Source organism: Geotrypetes seraphini, chromosome 4, assembly GCF_902459505.1.
Source record: "Geotrypetes seraphini chromosome 4, aGeoSer1.1, whole genome shotgun sequence".
In the NCBI taxonomy this organism is placed as follows: domain Eukaryota; kingdom Metazoa; phylum Chordata; class Amphibia; order Gymnophiona; family Dermophiidae; genus Geotrypetes; species Geotrypetes seraphini.
In genome coordinates this window covers 257992311-258011344 of record NC_047087.1, presented here as the reverse complement: position 1 = coordinate 258011344, position 19034 = coordinate 257992311, and the positions used below count along the sequence as shown (strand labels likewise).

The 19034-nt window shown below is 45.0% G+C and overlaps 1 protein-coding gene across 2 annotated transcripts in view; it reads right to left on the bottom strand.

Moving 5' to 3' along the window:
• The window catches only part of PCGF5 (polycomb group ring finger 5), a 123105-nt gene that overhangs the window by 61219 nt on the left and 42852 nt on the right, over positions 1-19034 (bottom strand). The gene's annotated exons all lie outside the window — the stretch shown is intronic.

Sequence of the window (19034 nt, the reverse complement as noted above, 5' to 3'; positions counted from 1 at the left end):
GATCGCATTCAAAAGCTAATCAAAGGATGTCTAATAAAAAAGGTAGTACCTTTATTCTTTTTATTTATTTTAATTCTATATATTATCTCAAACAGTGGACTAACATGGCTACCACACTACTTTCTGTAAACACAAAGGGGGTAATTCTATTAAGCATGATCCATGTGTAAAGAATGGTTTTAAATGTGGAAAATGACCATTATAAAATAGTGCAGGATATACATGTGCAAAAAGTTGATGCACAGAACAAAACAACAACAAAAAAAAACCCTCCTTTAAATAATATTCATATAGGTGTAATTTAGGTTGACTTGTGATGCACAAATATGCTTTATAAAATATATATATGAAAAGAATGCATGTACAGAGACCGGGAGAGAGACCGGGAGAGAGACCGGGTCGGCGTGGGAGACCAGCTCCACCTACCACCCCCCCCCCCCCTCCCCACGGCCTCAAACTAATTCTTTTGATTCAGGGCAGCTCCGTTGCTATAGGGAGCAGCCCCAACTAACCAAGACACAGCGTCCCGCGGCAGGAGAGAGCGACCGGGCTGGCATGGGAGACCAGCTCTGCCTCCCGAAGCTCCCCCCTGCGACCTCAGACTAATTCTTCTGCTTCTGGGCGGCTGCATTGCTATCGGGAGCTGCCCTAACCAAGACAAAGCGTCCCGCGGCAGGAGAGAGAGACCGGGTCGACGTGGAAAACCAGTTCTGCCTCTCGACACCCCCCCCCACCGCAATCTTTGTGCAAACGTATTATTGGTAACGACAGGAAACCAACATAACAATTAACACAGGAAGGAATCACAACAACCAGCAAACATGAAGCTCTTATTGATCCTATTGATCTATTTATTAAGTAATAACGTTAGGGACGTTATCTCACTCCATCCAAAACTTCACTCCATTCATTACCCTGACACACCCATTAGGCTTCTAATTAACCAACAGGAAGAAAGAGTAAATCATATTAAAGTAATCACAAGTAATGGTAGACCACACCGTACCCTCAAAAAAAGGACAAGGGAAATAAAACCCATCAAAATCACCACACTCACCATACCCATCACAACTACCTCTGTTCCCTGCGCTTGCCTCAACACTAGATCAGTAAGCAACAAAGCTTTCTTAATCAAAGATTGGATCATCAGCAAGCAGTTAGCCTGCCTCTTTCTAACGGAAACATGGCTACTGTCTGAAGCGGATCCAATACTAAACGACCTTATACCAGATAACTATAAAATTCACATGTTAAACCGCGAAGACAGAAGAGGGGGAGGACTGGCAGTCATCCTTAAGGAAGAACTCGAACTTGACTTAGTAGATTCCAAGATAACCAACCAATTAGAAATACTAGCATGCAAAATTTGTAACAAGGATCTAGAAGAGTCCCTCTCCTGCATTCTATTTTATGTCCCGCCAAAGGCCAGAGAGGACTTCTACAAATTCATTCTACAAAATTCGATTACTCCGTCTTACAATATTATAGCTGGAGATGTAAACCTACATTTAGAGAACGAGGACAATCCCGACACGAAAGAGTTTAAAAACTTCCTATCCTCACTCAACTACAATCTCCCTTTATCCACACAAACACATGAAAAAGGCCATCAGTTAGATTTGGTAGCTATGTCCACAAAGGAGATCCTAAATCCTTCTATTTCTTTATCCGACGGTATCTGGTGCCACGATATCTGGTCCGATCATTTCACCTACTACTTTAACTTAATCTGGAATCAACCAAAATCAAAAACTCACCCAAAGATAAAAAAAGAACATCTCACAAGGGGCCACATCAACCCAGAGGAATACTGGGCACATTACGAATCACGTGAGGAAATAGATGAAGAGGATGATTTCTGGGAACAGTGGACAAAAACAAGTACATCCATCTGAGATAAAATTGCCCCTAAATGGAACAGAATAAACCGCTAAAATAAATATAATAAATGGTTTGACTCTGAACTATTAAAAATGAAACAAACAGTAAGATGACTAAAAAGGATCTGGAATAAAACAGGAGAAATATCAGACCGGAACAATTGGAGATCCAACATAAAGTACTACAAACAATTGATAAAAGAAAAACGAAAAACATTCTACTCATCCAAAATTCATACATCCAATACAAGTTCAAAAGGAGTCAACACTAAAGAACTGTTCAACTTGGTTACAAATTTATTTGATACCACACGTCACAATCAATCCATGCACGACACGAAACTTCCATCAGCAGACGATCTAGCACAACACTTTGACTCAAAAATTATGAACCTAAGGAACAATTGTCTGACAAACAACATACATAAACATCAAATAGCCAACATACACGAAAATGAAATACCGGTGGATATGTTTTGGAACTCCTTTCAGGATCTAGAATGGAATAACTTCATCAAACTCTATAACAAGTATACTAAATCTCACTGCATTCTAGATCTCTGTCCCCCTGACATTATGAAAGCAGCCCCATTAGACTTTAAGCTAACACTGTGGGGTTATCTGACCAATAAGTTCAAAAATGGAAAATTCCTAACGAATAACGGTCACATTATAATCACCCCAATTCCAAAAAATCCTAAACAATCCCTAAAACATCAGTAACCAACTATAGACCGGTAGCATCCATTCCATTCTTCGTAAAAATAATGGAAGGTTTAGTACATACTCAATTGATGGACTACCTTGATCAGTTCTCTCTACTACATGAAACCCAGTCTGGCTTCAGACCTCTGTTTAGCACCAAGACGGTGATTGCGGCGACCCTAGAATACTTACGAAACTTATTCAGCAAGGGCCATAATGCCCTAATCATGCAATTCGATATGAGCTCGGCCTTCGACTTGGTGGATAATGAGAAATTGTTACAATGCTTAGACGCAATCGGCATCAGAGGTGAGGTATTTGACTGGTTCCGTCCCGCATCTATCAAGTACGTTTCAACTGCAACCTCTCTAAAACATGGAGAAACCCATCAGGCATTCCACAAGGGTCTCCATTATCCCCACTACTCTTCAACGTCTATATATCATCACTAGGCGTGCAGCTGGCCCAGCGGGGTATAAAATTATTCAGTTATGCGGATGACTTTACAATCATTATCCCGTTCAATACTTCTCCCTCCGAAACCACCCCCACGGCAACAGAAGCATTAAACCTGATGGAACAATGGACCACAGAATTCAGACTGAAGCTTATTTCAGATAAAACTAAATTCTTTATAGCCTCGCCACACCCACATGTCACTAAAACACCACTACGCATCAACAATCTCAGCTACCCTATTCAACCTACAATGAAGGTTCTGGGGGTAATACTGGACCAAGGTCTAACCATGAAAGACCATGTGGACTCCCTAGTCAGAAAGGGGTTTTTTACTCTCTGGAAACTTAGGTCCATTAGAGCATACTTCGACGCTTCATCCCACAGCGGTACATCACGGCCTCTACACAGACAGAGGAGGTCGGTCAGCGGGATGAAGACATCATGCAGGAACTAAGAAGCCTTAGGGAGGAGGTGAAACGTCTGAGAGGCATTAGAGAGGATGAGGCCTATATCGATGGGATAGTGCAGGAACTATCCCAAATCACAGAACGGGCCCGTGACGGATCACCCATGGTGACTCCAGGGCCGCCCCGACAAAGAAACCAACTGTTGCAGTTCAGGAGATGGATGGAGACACTGACTCCTGGCAGTTAGTGACCTCCTCCACAGGTAAACGTAGGAGACCCCCCCCCCCCCATTTACAATCTCCTCACCTTCTCACTCTTTCTCTCACCAGGGCAGCTCCACATCAACCCCACAACTCACCCTGAGGAACAGATTCCAGATCTTACAGGAAGGAACGGCCGACGAGAATCTGGAAGACGCCCATCACACGACTCCAGTTCCGGGGACATCTGATCGACATCCCCAAAGGAAGCGCAGAGTAATAATCATCGGGGACTCCATGTTGAGGGGCACCGAGGGACCAATATATAGACCAGATAGGCAGTCGAGGGAGGTCTGCTGTCTGCCTGGAGCCAGAATAAGAGATGTGACAGCCTGTCTTGATAGGCTTCTCAGGCCCAAGGACCACTTCCCAATGCTGCTCATCCACGTCGGAACGAATGACACTGCCAAGAACACTCTGGAGGGCATAGCTAGAGACTTCGGAGCTCTGGGGAGAGGCTGAAGCAGACAGGAGCACAGGTAGTATTCTCTTCAATTCTTCCTGTTAGGGGCAAGGGAAGAGACAGGGACGAACGTATTCTGAAGACAAATGAGTGGCTACAACGATGGTGCTGGGAAATGAACTTCGGATTCCTGAATCACGGGGAGGCACTACAGGGACTCCAGGGATCAGACGGACTCCACCTGACCAACAGAGGTAAGAACGTCTTCGGACACCGAGTAGCCCGCCTGCTTCGAAGGGCTTTAAACTAGGTAAGTTGGGGGAGGGTACCCATTTATATACCGGAGCAGTAAGTAACAATCCTGATGAGGTGAACCAAAACTCCACTTCTAAGTCAGAGGTAAGCACCCTTGCTGAAAAAGATTCGCTAGGAGAAACTCTAACCCAGATGGGTAACTCTCTAAAGGAGTTTAGTAGACACAAAGAGTGGAGAGCTATGTATGTAAATGCACACAGCCTGGGGAATACATTTCTAGAACTAGAAATAGAAATAGTAAATGCAGACCTAGACGTGGTAGCAATATCCGAAACATGGTTCACAGACTCTCATGGGTGGGATATAACTATACCAGGATACAACCTGCTTCGCCAAGATAGAGAGGGTAAGTTGGGAGGTGGGGTAGCACTTTACATCAAAGAGAACATCAAGACAACTAGGATCACAGATGTCAAGTACACTGGGGAATCCATCTGGGCAAACCTGGCCAGAGGCGGAGAGAAATGCCTATACCTTGGTGTGGTATACAGACCTCCAAGACAATCGGAGGACAAGGACACAGAATTAATTGAAGACATTGAGAATATCACCTTACGGGAGGACGTTGTCCTGCTAGGGGACTTCAACATGCCTGATGTAGACTGGAACACATTCTCAGCAACAACTTGTAGTAGCAGGAGGATATTAACATCCATGAAGGGAGTACAGCTCAAACAAATTGAATATGCTAGAGCCCACTAGGGCCCAGGCCATCCTGGACCTGGTACTTACGAACGGGGAAAGCGTCACGGAAGTCTCGGTGGGAGAAACGCTGGCAACCAGTGACCATAACATGGTATGGTTCAACCTTAGAAAGGGCTTCCCTAGATCACAAACAAAAACGAAGGTACTCAATTTCCGGGGCACTGACTTCGCAAGCATGGGTGATTTCGTCCATCAGACGCTACAGGCTCAAGAAATAACGGATGATGTGGAAGCTATGTGGTCAACACTGAAAAGGACACTACACGAAGCAACTATCCGCTACATAAAATCGGTAAACAAACAACAAAGAAAGAGGAAACCCCGTTGGTTCACTGATGAGGTCTCACACCTAGTCAAGGACAAGAAAAGAGCATTTCTTTCATACAAACGCACCGGGGAGAAAGAAGCTAACATTGAATACAAGACAAGGTCTGCAGCGGTCAAAACAGCAGTAAGGGAGGCCAAACTTCGAGTGGAAGAAACTCTAGCAAAGAACATTAAGAAAGGGGACAAATCCTTCTTCAGGTACATTAGTGACAGGTAGAAGAACACAAACGGGATAGTACGCCTTAGAACAGCAGACGGGAATTATGTGGAAACAGATTCCGAAAAAGCCAAACTACTGAACGATTACTTCTGCTCAGTCTTTACCTGCGAGGCACCTGGACACGGGCCACAGCTGGAAGCAAAGCCAAGCAAGGAAGACCCATTTCAGAATTTTGGGTTCTCACCAGCTGATGTTTACAGCGAACTGTCAAGACTCAAGGTGAGCAAAGCCATGGGACCAGACAAATTGCACCCACGAGTGCTCAGGGAGCTGTGCGATGTCCTGGCGGAACCGTTAACCATGCTCTTCAATCTCTCCCTAAGTATGGGAAGAGTCCCCCTGGACTGGAAGACAGCTAACGTCGTTCCTCTGCACAAAAAGGGTTGCAGAGAGGAGGCTGCGAATTACAGACCAGTGAGTCTCACATCAATAGTGTGTAAACTCATGGAAACATTACTTAAATGCAAATTAGATACGATTTTGGATGAGGGGAATCTAAGGGATCCTAGTCAACATGGATTCACTAAGGGTAGGTCATGCCAATCCAATCTTATCAGCTTCTTTGATTGGGTAACAGGAAAGCTAGACTCGGGAGAGTCTCTAGACATAGTGTACTTGGATTTCAGTAAGGCTTTCGACAGCGTCCCACACCGTAGACTATTAAACAAGATGAAATCGATGGGGTTAGGTGAGACACTAATTGCATGGGTCAATGATTGGCTAAGTGGAAGACGTCAGAGGGTGGTGGTCAACGGCACCCTCTCGGAGACATCGGAGGTGACCAGCGGAGTGCCACAGGGCTCGGTCCTGGGTCCACTCCTTTTTAACATATTCATAAGGGACTTGATCCAAGGGCTTCAGGGTAAAGTAACTCTATTCGCTGATGACGCCAAACTATGTAATATAGTAAGTGAAAGCAATCTGCAGGATAGTATGACGCAGGATCTGCTTACGTTGGAAAACTGGTCCTCGACATGGCAGCTGGGCTTCAACGCTAAGAAATGTAAGGTTATGCATCTCGGTAGCAGAAATCCATGCAAACCTTACACCTTAAATGGAGAAACACTAGCTAGGACTTCAGAAGAAAGAGACTTGGGAGTAATCATCAGTGCAGACATGAAGGCCGCCAAACAAGTAGAGAAGGCCTCATCCAAAGCAAGGCAACTTATGGGATGTATCAACAGAAGCTTCGTTAGCCGCAAATCTGAAGTCATAATGCCACTGTACAGAACCATGGTGAGACCTCATCTGGAGTACTGTGTACAATTCTGGAGGCCACATTACCGTAAAGACGTGCTTAGAGTTGAGTCGGTTCAGCGGACGGCCACTAGGATGATCTCGGGGCTCAAGGGTCTCTCGTACGAAGAAAGACTAAACAAATTGCAGCTCTACACTCTAGAGGAGCACAGGGAGAGGGGGGACATGATTGAGACATTTAAATACATCACGGGACGTGTCGAGGTGGAAGAAGACATCTTCTTTCTCAAGGGACCCTCTGTCACAAGGGGGCATCCGTTCAAACTCAGAGGAGGGAAATTCGATAGTGACATAAGGAAGTATTTCTTCACAGAAAGGGTTGTAGATCACTGGAACAAGCTTCCAGAGCAGGTGATCAAGGCCACCAGCGTTATTGACTTTAAGAATAAATGGGATGCCCTAGTACGGGGGTCGGCAACCTGCGGCTCCAGAGCCGCATGCGGCTCTTTTCCACCTTTGCTGCGGCTCCGGTAGTGTGTCACGCAGGCATGCAGTTACAAGTCCGGCGTCGCGGCGGGAAATAGCCATGCTGAGCAGTGAGCTCAGCACATACACAGATGAAAGCCTTGCTTGCTGATTGGTCCGGCGGCCCCGCCCCGCCGTGCCGCCGGACCAATCAGCAAGCAAGGCTTTCATCTGTGTAGTGCTGAGCTCACTGCTCAGCATGGCTATTTCCCGCCGCGACGCTGGACTTGTAAGGTGCCTGAAAAAGAAATCATCCTGGCCGGGGTCGGTGTCATGCTCCGGAGATCTACAGCCTTCCTATCTCCCTCTCCCTTCTACCTGCTTCCGGCCACATCCCCTGCTCCGCGGCTCTCTTCGGCAACTCAGCAGCAGCTTCTGACGTCGGGGCCTACCCTCTGCGAGTCCCGCTTGTTTCAACTTCCTTTTTCCACAAAGGCGGGACTCGTAGAGGGAAGGCCTCGATGTCGGCAGCTTGTCTTGATCACCGCTGCTGACGAGTTGCTGAAGAGAGCCGCGGAGCAGGGGGGTGTTGCCAGGTGCAGGTAGAAGGGAGAGGGCCAGATGCAGGACTCGTGGGTGAGGGAGGGGAAGAGAGAAAGAAAGAGAGAGGGGAGGGAAACAAAAGGAAATATTTCATACTGGGCTGGGCCGGAGTGGAGGGAGGGTGGAAAGATTCTAGCTACAGGGTGCATTAACAAAGGAAAAGGGGGGAAAGCTGAAAATAGAGATAGTGACACAAAGAAGAGAAAGAGTAAGCAGGACCTACTGAATAAGGATAGAGATACAGAGGGGACATGAAGAGGAGGTGAAATAGAGACATAGAAGTAATGCTGAAAAAGTGTGTGGGGGGGGGAGATAAAGACATTGAAAGGGCAAATGGTGAACATGGCGTAAAGATAAGGACAGAGACAAATGAAGATTCTGAAAAAGTGGTGAGATAGGGATATAGGTGAGATGGACACAAAGAAGGGTGATGCTGGAAAATAGGTGGAATGGTAATTCTGACAAACACAGAAGGGAAATGCTGGATCAAGGAGAGATGGGGCTGGATGGAATGAGGAGAAATGCCTTGTTGGCCCGGAACTTCCTCTCCTACATCAGAATTGACGTCAGGGAGCGGAATGCTGATCAGCGCGACGCTTCTGCAGGGAAAGCTTGGGACAGCGGTGGCTTGGGGGCTATTCCCCGATGGCGGTGGCAGCAAACCGAGTGGCTTGGGGGACGGCACGGAGACAGAAAGAAGGGGGAACAGGGAGACAAAAAGAAAAAGTTGGGGGAGAGAATGAGGTCTGGAGGAGAGGAAACATACAGGAGGCTGAAAGAAAGGAAGAAAGATTGGATGCACAGTCAGAAGAAGAAAGTGCAACCAGAGACTCATGAAATCACCAAATAGCAAAGGTAGGAAAAATGATTTTATTTTCAATTTAGTGATCCTGTATATAGCATTAAGATAAGAAACAATATATGCAGTGTTAGATTTGTTTTGCGGCTCCAAGTTTTTTTTTTCTTTTCGAAAACGGGTCCAAGTGGCTCTTTATGTCTTAAAGGTTGCAGACCCCTGCCCTAGTAGGATCCTTACGAGGGTCGAGTTAATGAACTAGGTCATTAGTACTCAGACTTAATGGGGTGGGTCAGTAGAGTGGGCAGACTTGATGGGTTATAGCCCTTTTCTGCCGTCATGTTTCTATGTTTCATCATTCAGAATTCTGGTACAATCCCTAATACTAAGCCATCTTGATTATTGTAACATTGCCCATCTGGCAATCTCCCAGAAGCAAATGCAGAGACTACAACTGATACAAAATGTGGCAGTCAGGTTGATCTTCGGGTTGAAGAAGTCCGATCACATAACCCCTTCCTACCGACTCCTACACTGGCTGCCAATGGAGGCACGTGCGAAGTTCAAGCTGGGATGTCTCTGCTTCAAGGTACTATCTGGTCTAGCCCCTAAATATATAACTGACCTCTTCTCCTTCTCAACCAATAGACATAAGAGAAGAACACACCTGAAGTTTGTTTCCCCACCTGCTAGAGGATGAAAATTTAAGAGACATCATCAACAACTTCTATCGTATCAAGCAGCCTTATGGGGCAAAGACCTGGAAAAACTAATTACACACACAAACAACTATGGTGAATTTAGGAAACACCTAAAAACATACCTGTTCTTGAAATACCTAGGTAACGAATCTGTACAAAAGATCCCATCACAATCCCACCTCCCAAATCTGATCTCGTAAACTGTTAATCACTAATCTCCAACTATGAATGTTCCATTCAATTTGTAGAATCTTTCTAATTCATTGTAAACCGCATAGAACTTCACGGTATATAAACTGTTATTATTATTATTACTACATATTTGCACTTGCCCTGCCTCGCTGCCTTCCTCGCTGGGGCCTTCCCTCTGCTGCTGCATCACTGGTGACTTCAGTAAATGTGTCTGCATTCTTAGTGGCTGACCACATTGCCAAAGCTAAGAAGCCCTTTACAATTGGTGAAGAGTTAATCCTGCTGCTTTTAAGGACATTTGCTGTAAACTTTTAGGAGAGGCAGCAGCTCAAAAGGTGGTTGGTATTCCTCTTTCAGCTAGCTTCGCAACCAGACGAATTGATGAAATAGCAGAGGATATTGAGGCACAATTGTTAGAGAGGATTAATGAGTCACCGTGGTATGCAATCCAGGTTGATGAGTCTACTGATGTTGATAACAAGGCAACAATGCTTGTTTTTGTGCAATATATGCTGTGTGGGTTATTGCTATTCAGGATGATTGTGGTGTTCCTTCACAAGCATCTCAGGAATGGACTGAAAATGCCAGAAACACTCAAGAGTCAGAGGAGGTTGAGGCCAGCTTGTCTGTCATGGAGCAAGGACTTTCATCCACCGTGACTTGCCTGAAGCATGCACTGCCATGCAAGTGGTCCTCTGGAAGTCTCTGTATCCTGGCTTCAGCCATGTACTTATTCAGCTTAACAAAATCTTTCCCAAAGAGGCAGATACTCCTGAAGGGAAGTTTGGTAAACCACTCCATGGATGCTAAATCCATGGACCAATTCTGAAGCAAGAACATTCACTTGTATCGCCACCAATGAGGCTCATAACCTAGTCTCAATATGAACAAGGTCACAGACTATACCATCTCCGGTGACTCTGGGGCTTCTGAACCAACCAGAAAAGAGACTGGGCTACATAAGGAAGGATTAGGTTCTTACCTCAATTATCTTCTTTCCTGTAGAACAGCATATGATTCCTTACAAATGGGTTGTGCATCCCAACTCGCAAGTTGGATTGTAGAAGGAATCAATTTCTCAGTTCTACCTTCTTGTCTCCCTGGGCAGTGTTCTCTCTCTTCAGTCTGTACCAAAGCAAGCGATAACCCCTAAAAGAAGAAACAACAAGGAGGACTCGGAACAAAAACAGTAAACACTGCAATTGCAAAACTAAAAGATGGGACCAACTCACCACCCACATGTGTGCAACCAGCACTAACACTCGTACAGCTCTGTGAAAGAAGAATGCAGTGAAACTAACCCACTGCCTTAAAATAATTTTCTTTTCTTCTCTTTTGGATGTCCTGAGCCAAACCACTGGAAATTCAATCCAGACTATTATTCAGCATAACTGCATCCACCTCTGACAAGGCAAGGCATAAGGAATCATTTGCTGTTCTAAAGGAAAGAGGATTATCGAGGCAAGAACCTAATCCTTCATTCCTGTGCAAACAGCATATGATTCATAGATGGAACTTACCAATAGAGTGAGGAATCTCCGCTTGGTTAATTTCCCAGTGACCCATTTATTATCTCCCGAAATACTGTTAAGGAAATATCTTAAAGAGATACTGGGATTACCCAATGTGGAGACCTTTCCAATCAATAACTATTATTATATTCCACAAAAAAAAAAAATACAATCTGACCAGGAGGAGGACCATCTGGTCACTAATGGAATAAATTTGACAGAATTTTTAGAAGATAGTCAAGATGTGATTCAGAATAGATCCACCCTGGTAATAACATGCATGAGTGAGATAGACAAGACATTAATTATGAAACTTTACTTTAAAAATAGGTTGACTAAATTCTGTGGAGATTTAGTTAGGATTTTTCCTGATGTCTCAAGAGCTACGCAACTAAGGAGAAAGGAATTTTTGAAATTGAGAGCTAGAGTTTTAGCTCTTGTGGAGGAGTGTGTGGCGCAGTGGTTGGATCTACAGCCTCAGCACCCTGGGGTTGTGGGTTCAAACCCCGCGCTGCTCCTTGTGACCCTGGGCAAGTCACTCAGTCCTCCATAGCCCCAGGTACGTTAGATAGATTGTGAGCCCACCGGGACAGATAGGGAAAATGCTTGAGTACCTGACTGTAAAAAACCACTTAGATAACCTTGATAAGTGGTATATCAAATCCTAATAAACTTGAAACTTGAAACTCTTGAGGCATCATTTTATTTAAAATTTCCTTGTAAATGTCTTGTTCAATTACAAGATATTCAATATGTATTTTGGGACTCCATTCAATTGCAACACTTTTTAATGTCTCGAGAAAAGAAATGAGGTTTGTTGCTTTAATGTTTCATCTCTGAGAAGTTGGAGGAATGTCAAAGTCCCCAAAAAATGGAATGGTTAGGATTCGATGAATCAGGAACCAATTCTTAGTTTTCTTTATATCTTGTGTTAGTTGGTATTAAGGTTTGGCTCTCCAACTTTGTGGGCTTGAAAAGGAATTTTTGTATTATATGTATAATTATTGCTAAACTTTGTGAAATAATCCTTTTTCTTTGGTATCATTTGATATTAGTAATTGTAAAATTTGCATAAATAAAAAAAAAAATAGATGGAACTTACCAGAGAAGTCCCTTGAATCTAGGAGAAGTCCCTTGAATCTAGGATCCAAACGCTACTTCTGCTTGTGCTGACAAGTTCATGCACTTCTAAAGGTATAAAGAGTGAACCATGTGGCTGCCCTGCAAATTTCATCAGGTGGCATTGCCCTGGACTCTGCCCAAGAAGAAGCCACACTTCTGGAAGAATGAGCTTTCAAAGCAACTGGCAGTTGTCTACCACAGCCAATGTACACCAAAGGAGATCACCATGCAAATCCATCATGAGATAGAAGCCTTACAGGATGGTCTTCCCCATCAATTAGAGCTGGATAAGACAAAAAAATGATCTAAGAGCCTAAAATCATTTGTCAACTCAAGATTGCAGAGAAGCAACCTCTGCACATCCAGCAAACTCAAAACCTTGTCCTGTTTCTTTACGCTCTTGAGCGTGACCTCACACCCTGATTAACATGGTATGCTGAAACCACCTTCAGCAGAAAGGAAGGCACAGTGCGCAAAGACACTCCTGCTTTGGTGAATCTGAGAAAAGGCTCTCTGAACAATAATGCATGCAGCTCAGACACCCACCTAGCTGAAATGGTTGCGGATAAAAAAACACCATCCACATGAAAATGCTTGAGTACCTGATTGTAAAACCGCTTAGATGGCCTTGGTAGGCGGTATATAAAATCCTAATAAAACTTGAAACTTGTAAAACTTGAAAACTTGATAGACACTTCCGATAAAGGTTCATACAGAGCATTAGTGAGGCCCATAATAGATAAAGGTTCATACAGAGCATTAGTGAGGCCCATAATAGATATTAAGATTCCATATTGGAAACAGCTACCTCATTGAAGGGCGGAGCCTCAGTACTCCCTTAAGGAACCTAGAGGCTAGAGACACTCAATCTACTCTGGCCCGGAAGCATGAAAGACTAGCTTCTTGAACTTTAAGAGATCCACCTGTCAAACCCTTCCTCAATCCACCAATGCTGAAAAATTTTCCACACTTTAGCATAGCCCGCCACTGTCGCTGGCTTTCTAGTACTGAGGAGAGTCGATATCACCATCTCCAAATATCCTTTCCACACTAAGGTTGCGCACTCAATAGCCATGCCATAGGACCAAAGTATTACAGATTGTCTAATACCATGTGCCCTTGCAACAGAATGCCGTGATGCAGCAGTAGTCTATGGCAGCTGTTCTGCTGGAAGTGGACCAGATCCACATACCATGGGTGACACAGCCAATCCAGGGCTATGAGGACTACCAATCCCCGATGGGTCGCTATTCTGGAAATAACTCAGCCTATCATTGTCCAACGTGGGAACACATAGAGCAGTTCTCTTCAGGGCTGTGGAGTCGGTAGATAAATGTTCCGACTCCGACTCCTCAGTTTTTTGTACTTCAGACTCCGACTCCGACTCCAGGTATCTGAAATTTCCTCCGACTCCGACTCCACAGCACTGGTTAATTTTCAGATCGTTAAAATGGAATGTCAAGTTGAGAGAAATGAGCATTTCCGACACCACCTTCTTTTTGCTTTTAATCAAGGTTCTAAGGCCGCAGAAGCTGCTCGCAACATTTGTGCTGTGTATATAGTAGGTGCTATAGCTGAAAGAATCGCTCATGATTGGTATGCCAAGTTCAAAAATGGAGTCGGTAGATAAATGTTCCGACTCCGACTCCAGGTCCCGAAATTTCCTCCGACTCCGATTCCTCGACTCCGACTCCACAGCCCTGGTTCTCTTGCTAGCCAAGTTTGCATGATAGCATCCATTCTGCTTTCTTGTTGTCTGTCGACACCATGAGATTAAACATTGGGCACCCTCCCCCCCCCAGAGTCTCACAAAGCAGTTGAACGCTCCGAGATAATGCCCATTCCCCTGGATCCATCCAGCACTTAGAGAATGACATGGGGACAAATTTTCCTCCGTCCCCAAAGGAACTCAATTTCCCCGTTCCGTCCCTGTCCCATTCCTGCAAGCTCAGCCTTAACCACACAAACCTCGAATACTTATGATTTTAAAGTGTTTGAGGCTTGTGCAGATGAGGACAGAGCTTTCAGGAATAGGGCAGGGTCAAAGAAAAGAACTTGCCAGGACAGGAAAATGAGTTCCCACGGAGACGGGGAAAAATTTGTCCCCGGGTCATTCCCTACTGAGAATTCTCTGACTGCTTCGGCTTTCAGCCATGTCTGGAAAAAAGTGGAGAAAAAACTGAATGGCTCTCAACTCTAGTCTGTTGATGGACCACGTTTTCTGCCATGGCAGCCCTTGCTCTTACACAGTGACTTTCGCAATGACCTCTCCAGTCGTAGAGACTGGCTTCCATCATTAGTATCATCCATGACTATGTGGAGAGGAAGGCCTTCAGATAACAACTCCGGCCAGACACCATTTTAAACTCTGTCATGCCTCCATTGTCCAGGTTAAATCCTTCTGCAGTGAGTCCGAATGAGGAGACCAACGTACCAGCAGTGAGTCTGTAGGGGGTGCAGGTGTGCGCTTGCCTATGAAATTACCTCTATGGTTGCCACCATGGACCTCAGAACCTGCAGGTAATGCAAAGCCATAGGAGCCGGTGTCGCCAAGATATCTAGGATCTGGTATCTGAGCTTCAGTTTGATTGGCTCTGGAATAAACACTCGGCCCTCTGCCATGCTGAAAAGGATTACCAGATACTCCAGACACCGAGTTGGTTTCAGGAGGCTCTTTCTGAAACTGATAATCCACCTAACATCCTGTAATAGCTGGACTACCTGAGCAACCGCCCAGCAGCAGTCCAGCAAGAATGAACTCTAAGGAAGGATGAACCAGGATTCCTGTCTTGTGCAGGTAAGCTGCTGCCACCATTACTTTGGTGAAGGTGCACGGCACAGTGACCAACTTGAAAGGCAGCGCTGAGAATGGAACATAAGAACTGCCATCTCCGGATCAGACCTATGGTCCATCGAGTCCAGTGATCCGCACACGCGGAAGCCCAGTCAGGTGTACACCTAGTGTAATTTTAGTCACCCATATCCCTCTATGCCTCTTGTAAGGAGATGTGCATCTAATTTGCTTTTAAATCCTAGAACGGTGGATTCCGCAATAACCTCCTCTGGGAGAGCATTCCAGGTGTTCACCACTCGTTGCGTGTAGCAGAACTTCCTGATATTTGTCCTGGACTTGTCCCCCCTTAGCTTCAGTCCATGTCCTCTTGTCCGTGTCACGTTGAATAATTTTTTTCCTGCTCAATTTAGTCGATTCCTTTCAGTATTTTGAAAGTCTCAATCATATCCCCTCGCAGTCTCCTCTTCTCAAGGGCGAACAGTCCCAGTTTCTTAAGTCGTTCCTCGTATTCTAAGTTCGCCATACCATTAATTTGCTTCGTTGCTCGTCTCTGCACCCTCTCCAGCAGTTTTATATCCTTCTTTAGGTTGGGAGACCAATGTTGGACACAGTATTCCAAGTGTGGTCTGACCATTGCCCTATAAAGCAGCATTATAACTCTCTACAATCTACTCGTGAATCCTTTCTTTATCATGCCTAACATTCTATTTGCTTTCTTTGCTGCCACCGCACATTGTGCTGATGGTTTCAGGGTCCTATCTATCAGTACACCCAGGTCCTTTTCTTGTTCGCTCTTACCCAGAGTTGCACCTGACATTCTATACTCATATTCCTTGTTCTTACTGCCCAAATGCATTACTTTGCACTTTTCCACATTAAACTTCATCTGCCATTTCTCCGCCCATTTCTCTAACTGATACAAGTCACTCTGGAGTACCTCGCTATCCTTCTGCAATCTAATTGCCCAGCATAGCTTTGTGTCATCAGCAAACTTGATGATCCCACTGGATGTTCCTTCTTCTAGGTCATTAATGAAAATATTAAATAAGATGGGCCCAAGTACCGAGCCCTGGGGCACACCGCTAGTCACTTTCTCCCAGTCTGAGAACTTCCCATTTATGCCTACTCTCTGCTTTCTGTTCTCTAGCCATTTGCCTATCCATCTTAGTATATCTCCCTCTATTCCATGGCTTTGTAGTTTCCTGAGAAGTCTTTCATGTGGAACCTTGTCGAACGCTTTTTGGAAGTCCAAGTATATTATGTCCACCGGTTCTCCATTATCAATTTGTTTGTTCACGGTTTCAAAAAATTGAAGTAAATTCGTCAAACATGATTTCCCTTTCCTGAAGCCGTGTTGACTGGCTCCCATCAGGTCGTGTGTATCCAAGTGCTGGACTATGCTATCTTTAATCAGTGCTTCAACCATCTTTCCAGGGACAGATGTAAGACTCACAGGTCTGTAATTGCCCAGTTCTCCTCTTGATCCTTTTTTTGAAAATTGGTGTAATGTTCGCTATCTTCCAATTGTCCGGTATCTGACCAGTTCTAATTGACAGGTTAGCAAGTTTTTGCAATAGCTCTCCGATTTCAACATTCAGATCTTTTAAGACTCTCGGGTGAATTCCATCAGATCCAGGGGATTTGTCACCTTTAAGTTTGTTAATCTGGTAGTATATCTGGTCCAAGTTCACTTCTACTGTGGTGAGGCTGTCCTCTATTACTCCTTTGAACACTTTCACTATTTCTGGTATTGTTGTGGTGTCCTCCTTCGTAAAGACAGACGCAAAGAAGGAATTTAGTTTGTCTGCAATTTGTTTGTCTTCCTTGATGTACCCTTTTCTTCCCTGGTCATCCAACGGTCCCACCGCCCTTTTTGCGTGTTTTTTTCCTTTTATGTATCTAAAGAAGGGCTTGAAGTTTTTGGCCTCTTGTGCTATTTTCTCCTCGTAGTCCTTTTTGGCATCCTTCACCGCCTTGTGACATTTCTTCTGATCATCCTTGTGTTTGTTCCGAGCTTCGGTTGTTTTCGTGCGTTTCCATTCTTTAAAGGAGTCCTTCTTTTCTTTTATGGCTTCCTTCACCTCTCTAGTAAGCCATGCCGGTTCTCCTTTGCCTTTATTTTCCCGTCCTTCGGTTATCAGTGGAATGTAGAGGTTTTGTGCTTCCATGATAGTATTTTTTAGTAGAGACCATGCCTGATCTACCATTCTGATATTATCCATCCTTTTCTTGAGCCATTTTTTTACCATGTCTCTCATGCTATCATATCTTTCTTTTTTAAAGTTGAAGGTCGTGGTTAAGTTTTTGCCACGTTTACCCTTCCCGATGTCAAGTTTAAAGTTGATCATGTTGTGATCGCTCATCCCAAGCGGGACCATGACTTCTACTTCTTTTGTCTGACCAGTAATGCCATTTAGGACCAAGTCCAAAGTGGTGTCTCCTCTCGTCGGCTCTCCCACCATTTGTTCTAGGAAGCAGTCCCCTATCATTTCCAGGAACTTTGTCTCTTTGCCACAGTTTGAGGTTCCCAGGTTCCAGTCGATCCCCGGGAAGTTGAAGTCTCCCATGATCAATACATTTCCTGTCTTACATCCTTGTTTGATTTCCTCTATCATTTCTGAGTCTGTCTCCTCCATCTGTCCTGGGGGGGGGCGATAGTAAAGGCCAATTTTTGTGTCTGCACCGTTGCGTCTAGAAATCTTGATCCAGAGGGACTCTAGCTTCTCTTTCCCCTCTGTCTTTACCTCTCTAACAGATTCTATTCCTTCCTGAACATATAGGGCAATACCTCCCCCTTTCTGCCCTGTTCTATCCCTTCTGTATAGCTTGTATCCCTGTAGTACTGTATCCCATTCATTTTCATCATTCCACCATGTTCCTGCTATGCCAATGATTTCTAGTTCGTCGCGTCTTGCTATTATCTCTAGCTCTCCCATTTTGTTTCTCAAGCTTCTAGCATTCGTACACATACATTTAAGTTCCCTTTGTGGTCCCTTCTTGGACTTTCTAAGCATCGCAGCCCCTACTATGTCTTTCACGGTATCTGTATGTGCTCCTACATTGTCTCCCTCATTTGCTTTGTGGTTTTCACCCCCTATGTCTGGGTAGCTGTCTGTGGATCCTTCTTTGGGGCATTCTGCCGCCTTGGCCATCGACTGGTGGTCAACTGTCGGCTTTCCCCTGACCTTTAGTTTAAAGCCTTGTCAATGGCCCTCCTCATGTTGCCTGACAATACTCTTGCTCCTTCCTTGGTGAGGTATAATCCATCTTTTCTATAGTACCTGTTTCTTCCCCAGAACGCCGTCCAGTTGCGCACGAAGTCAAAGCCTTCTTCTTCGCACCATCTTCTCATCCAGGAGTTGACCGCTCGCAGTTCCTCTTGCCTCTTCTCATCCGCTCTCGGTACTGGGAGGATCTCGGAGAAGGCCACCTTCACTTCCCTGACTTTCAGCTTTCTTCCGAGCGAGTGGAGCTGGCCCTCCAGTTCTTCTCTGTCATACTTCTGCCCGCTCACATCATTGGTTCACAAGTGGATAAGCACAGCAGTGTCCTCTCCTTCTGTGTTGTCTATGATCCAGGTGATCCTGTTGGCCACATCCTTCACTCTTGTTCCGGGCAGGCAGGTGACAAGTTTATCTTCTCTTCCTTCTGCAGTGTGTATGTCCACATGTCATATAATGGAGTCTCCTACGATGATCCCCATCTTCTTTGTTCAGGGGTTCCTCGGGGTTCATAGATCCACATCCATGGTGTAGGGCTAATCTTCTCTCTCCTGAGGTACGTACCCATGCAGTCTCCTTCTTCCTCTCGGTGAGTGGTCACCTTCTATCTCTGCTTCAGTCACATCTGTAGTTGTAGTGGTGTCTCCTCCCATCCGGTCTAGGCCATCTTCCTGGGTTGCTTGGGTACAGTTTTCCAGCCCTGGGACCTCTACATGTTGCTGGTGGGCTTCCTCAATGAATCTCTCTAGCT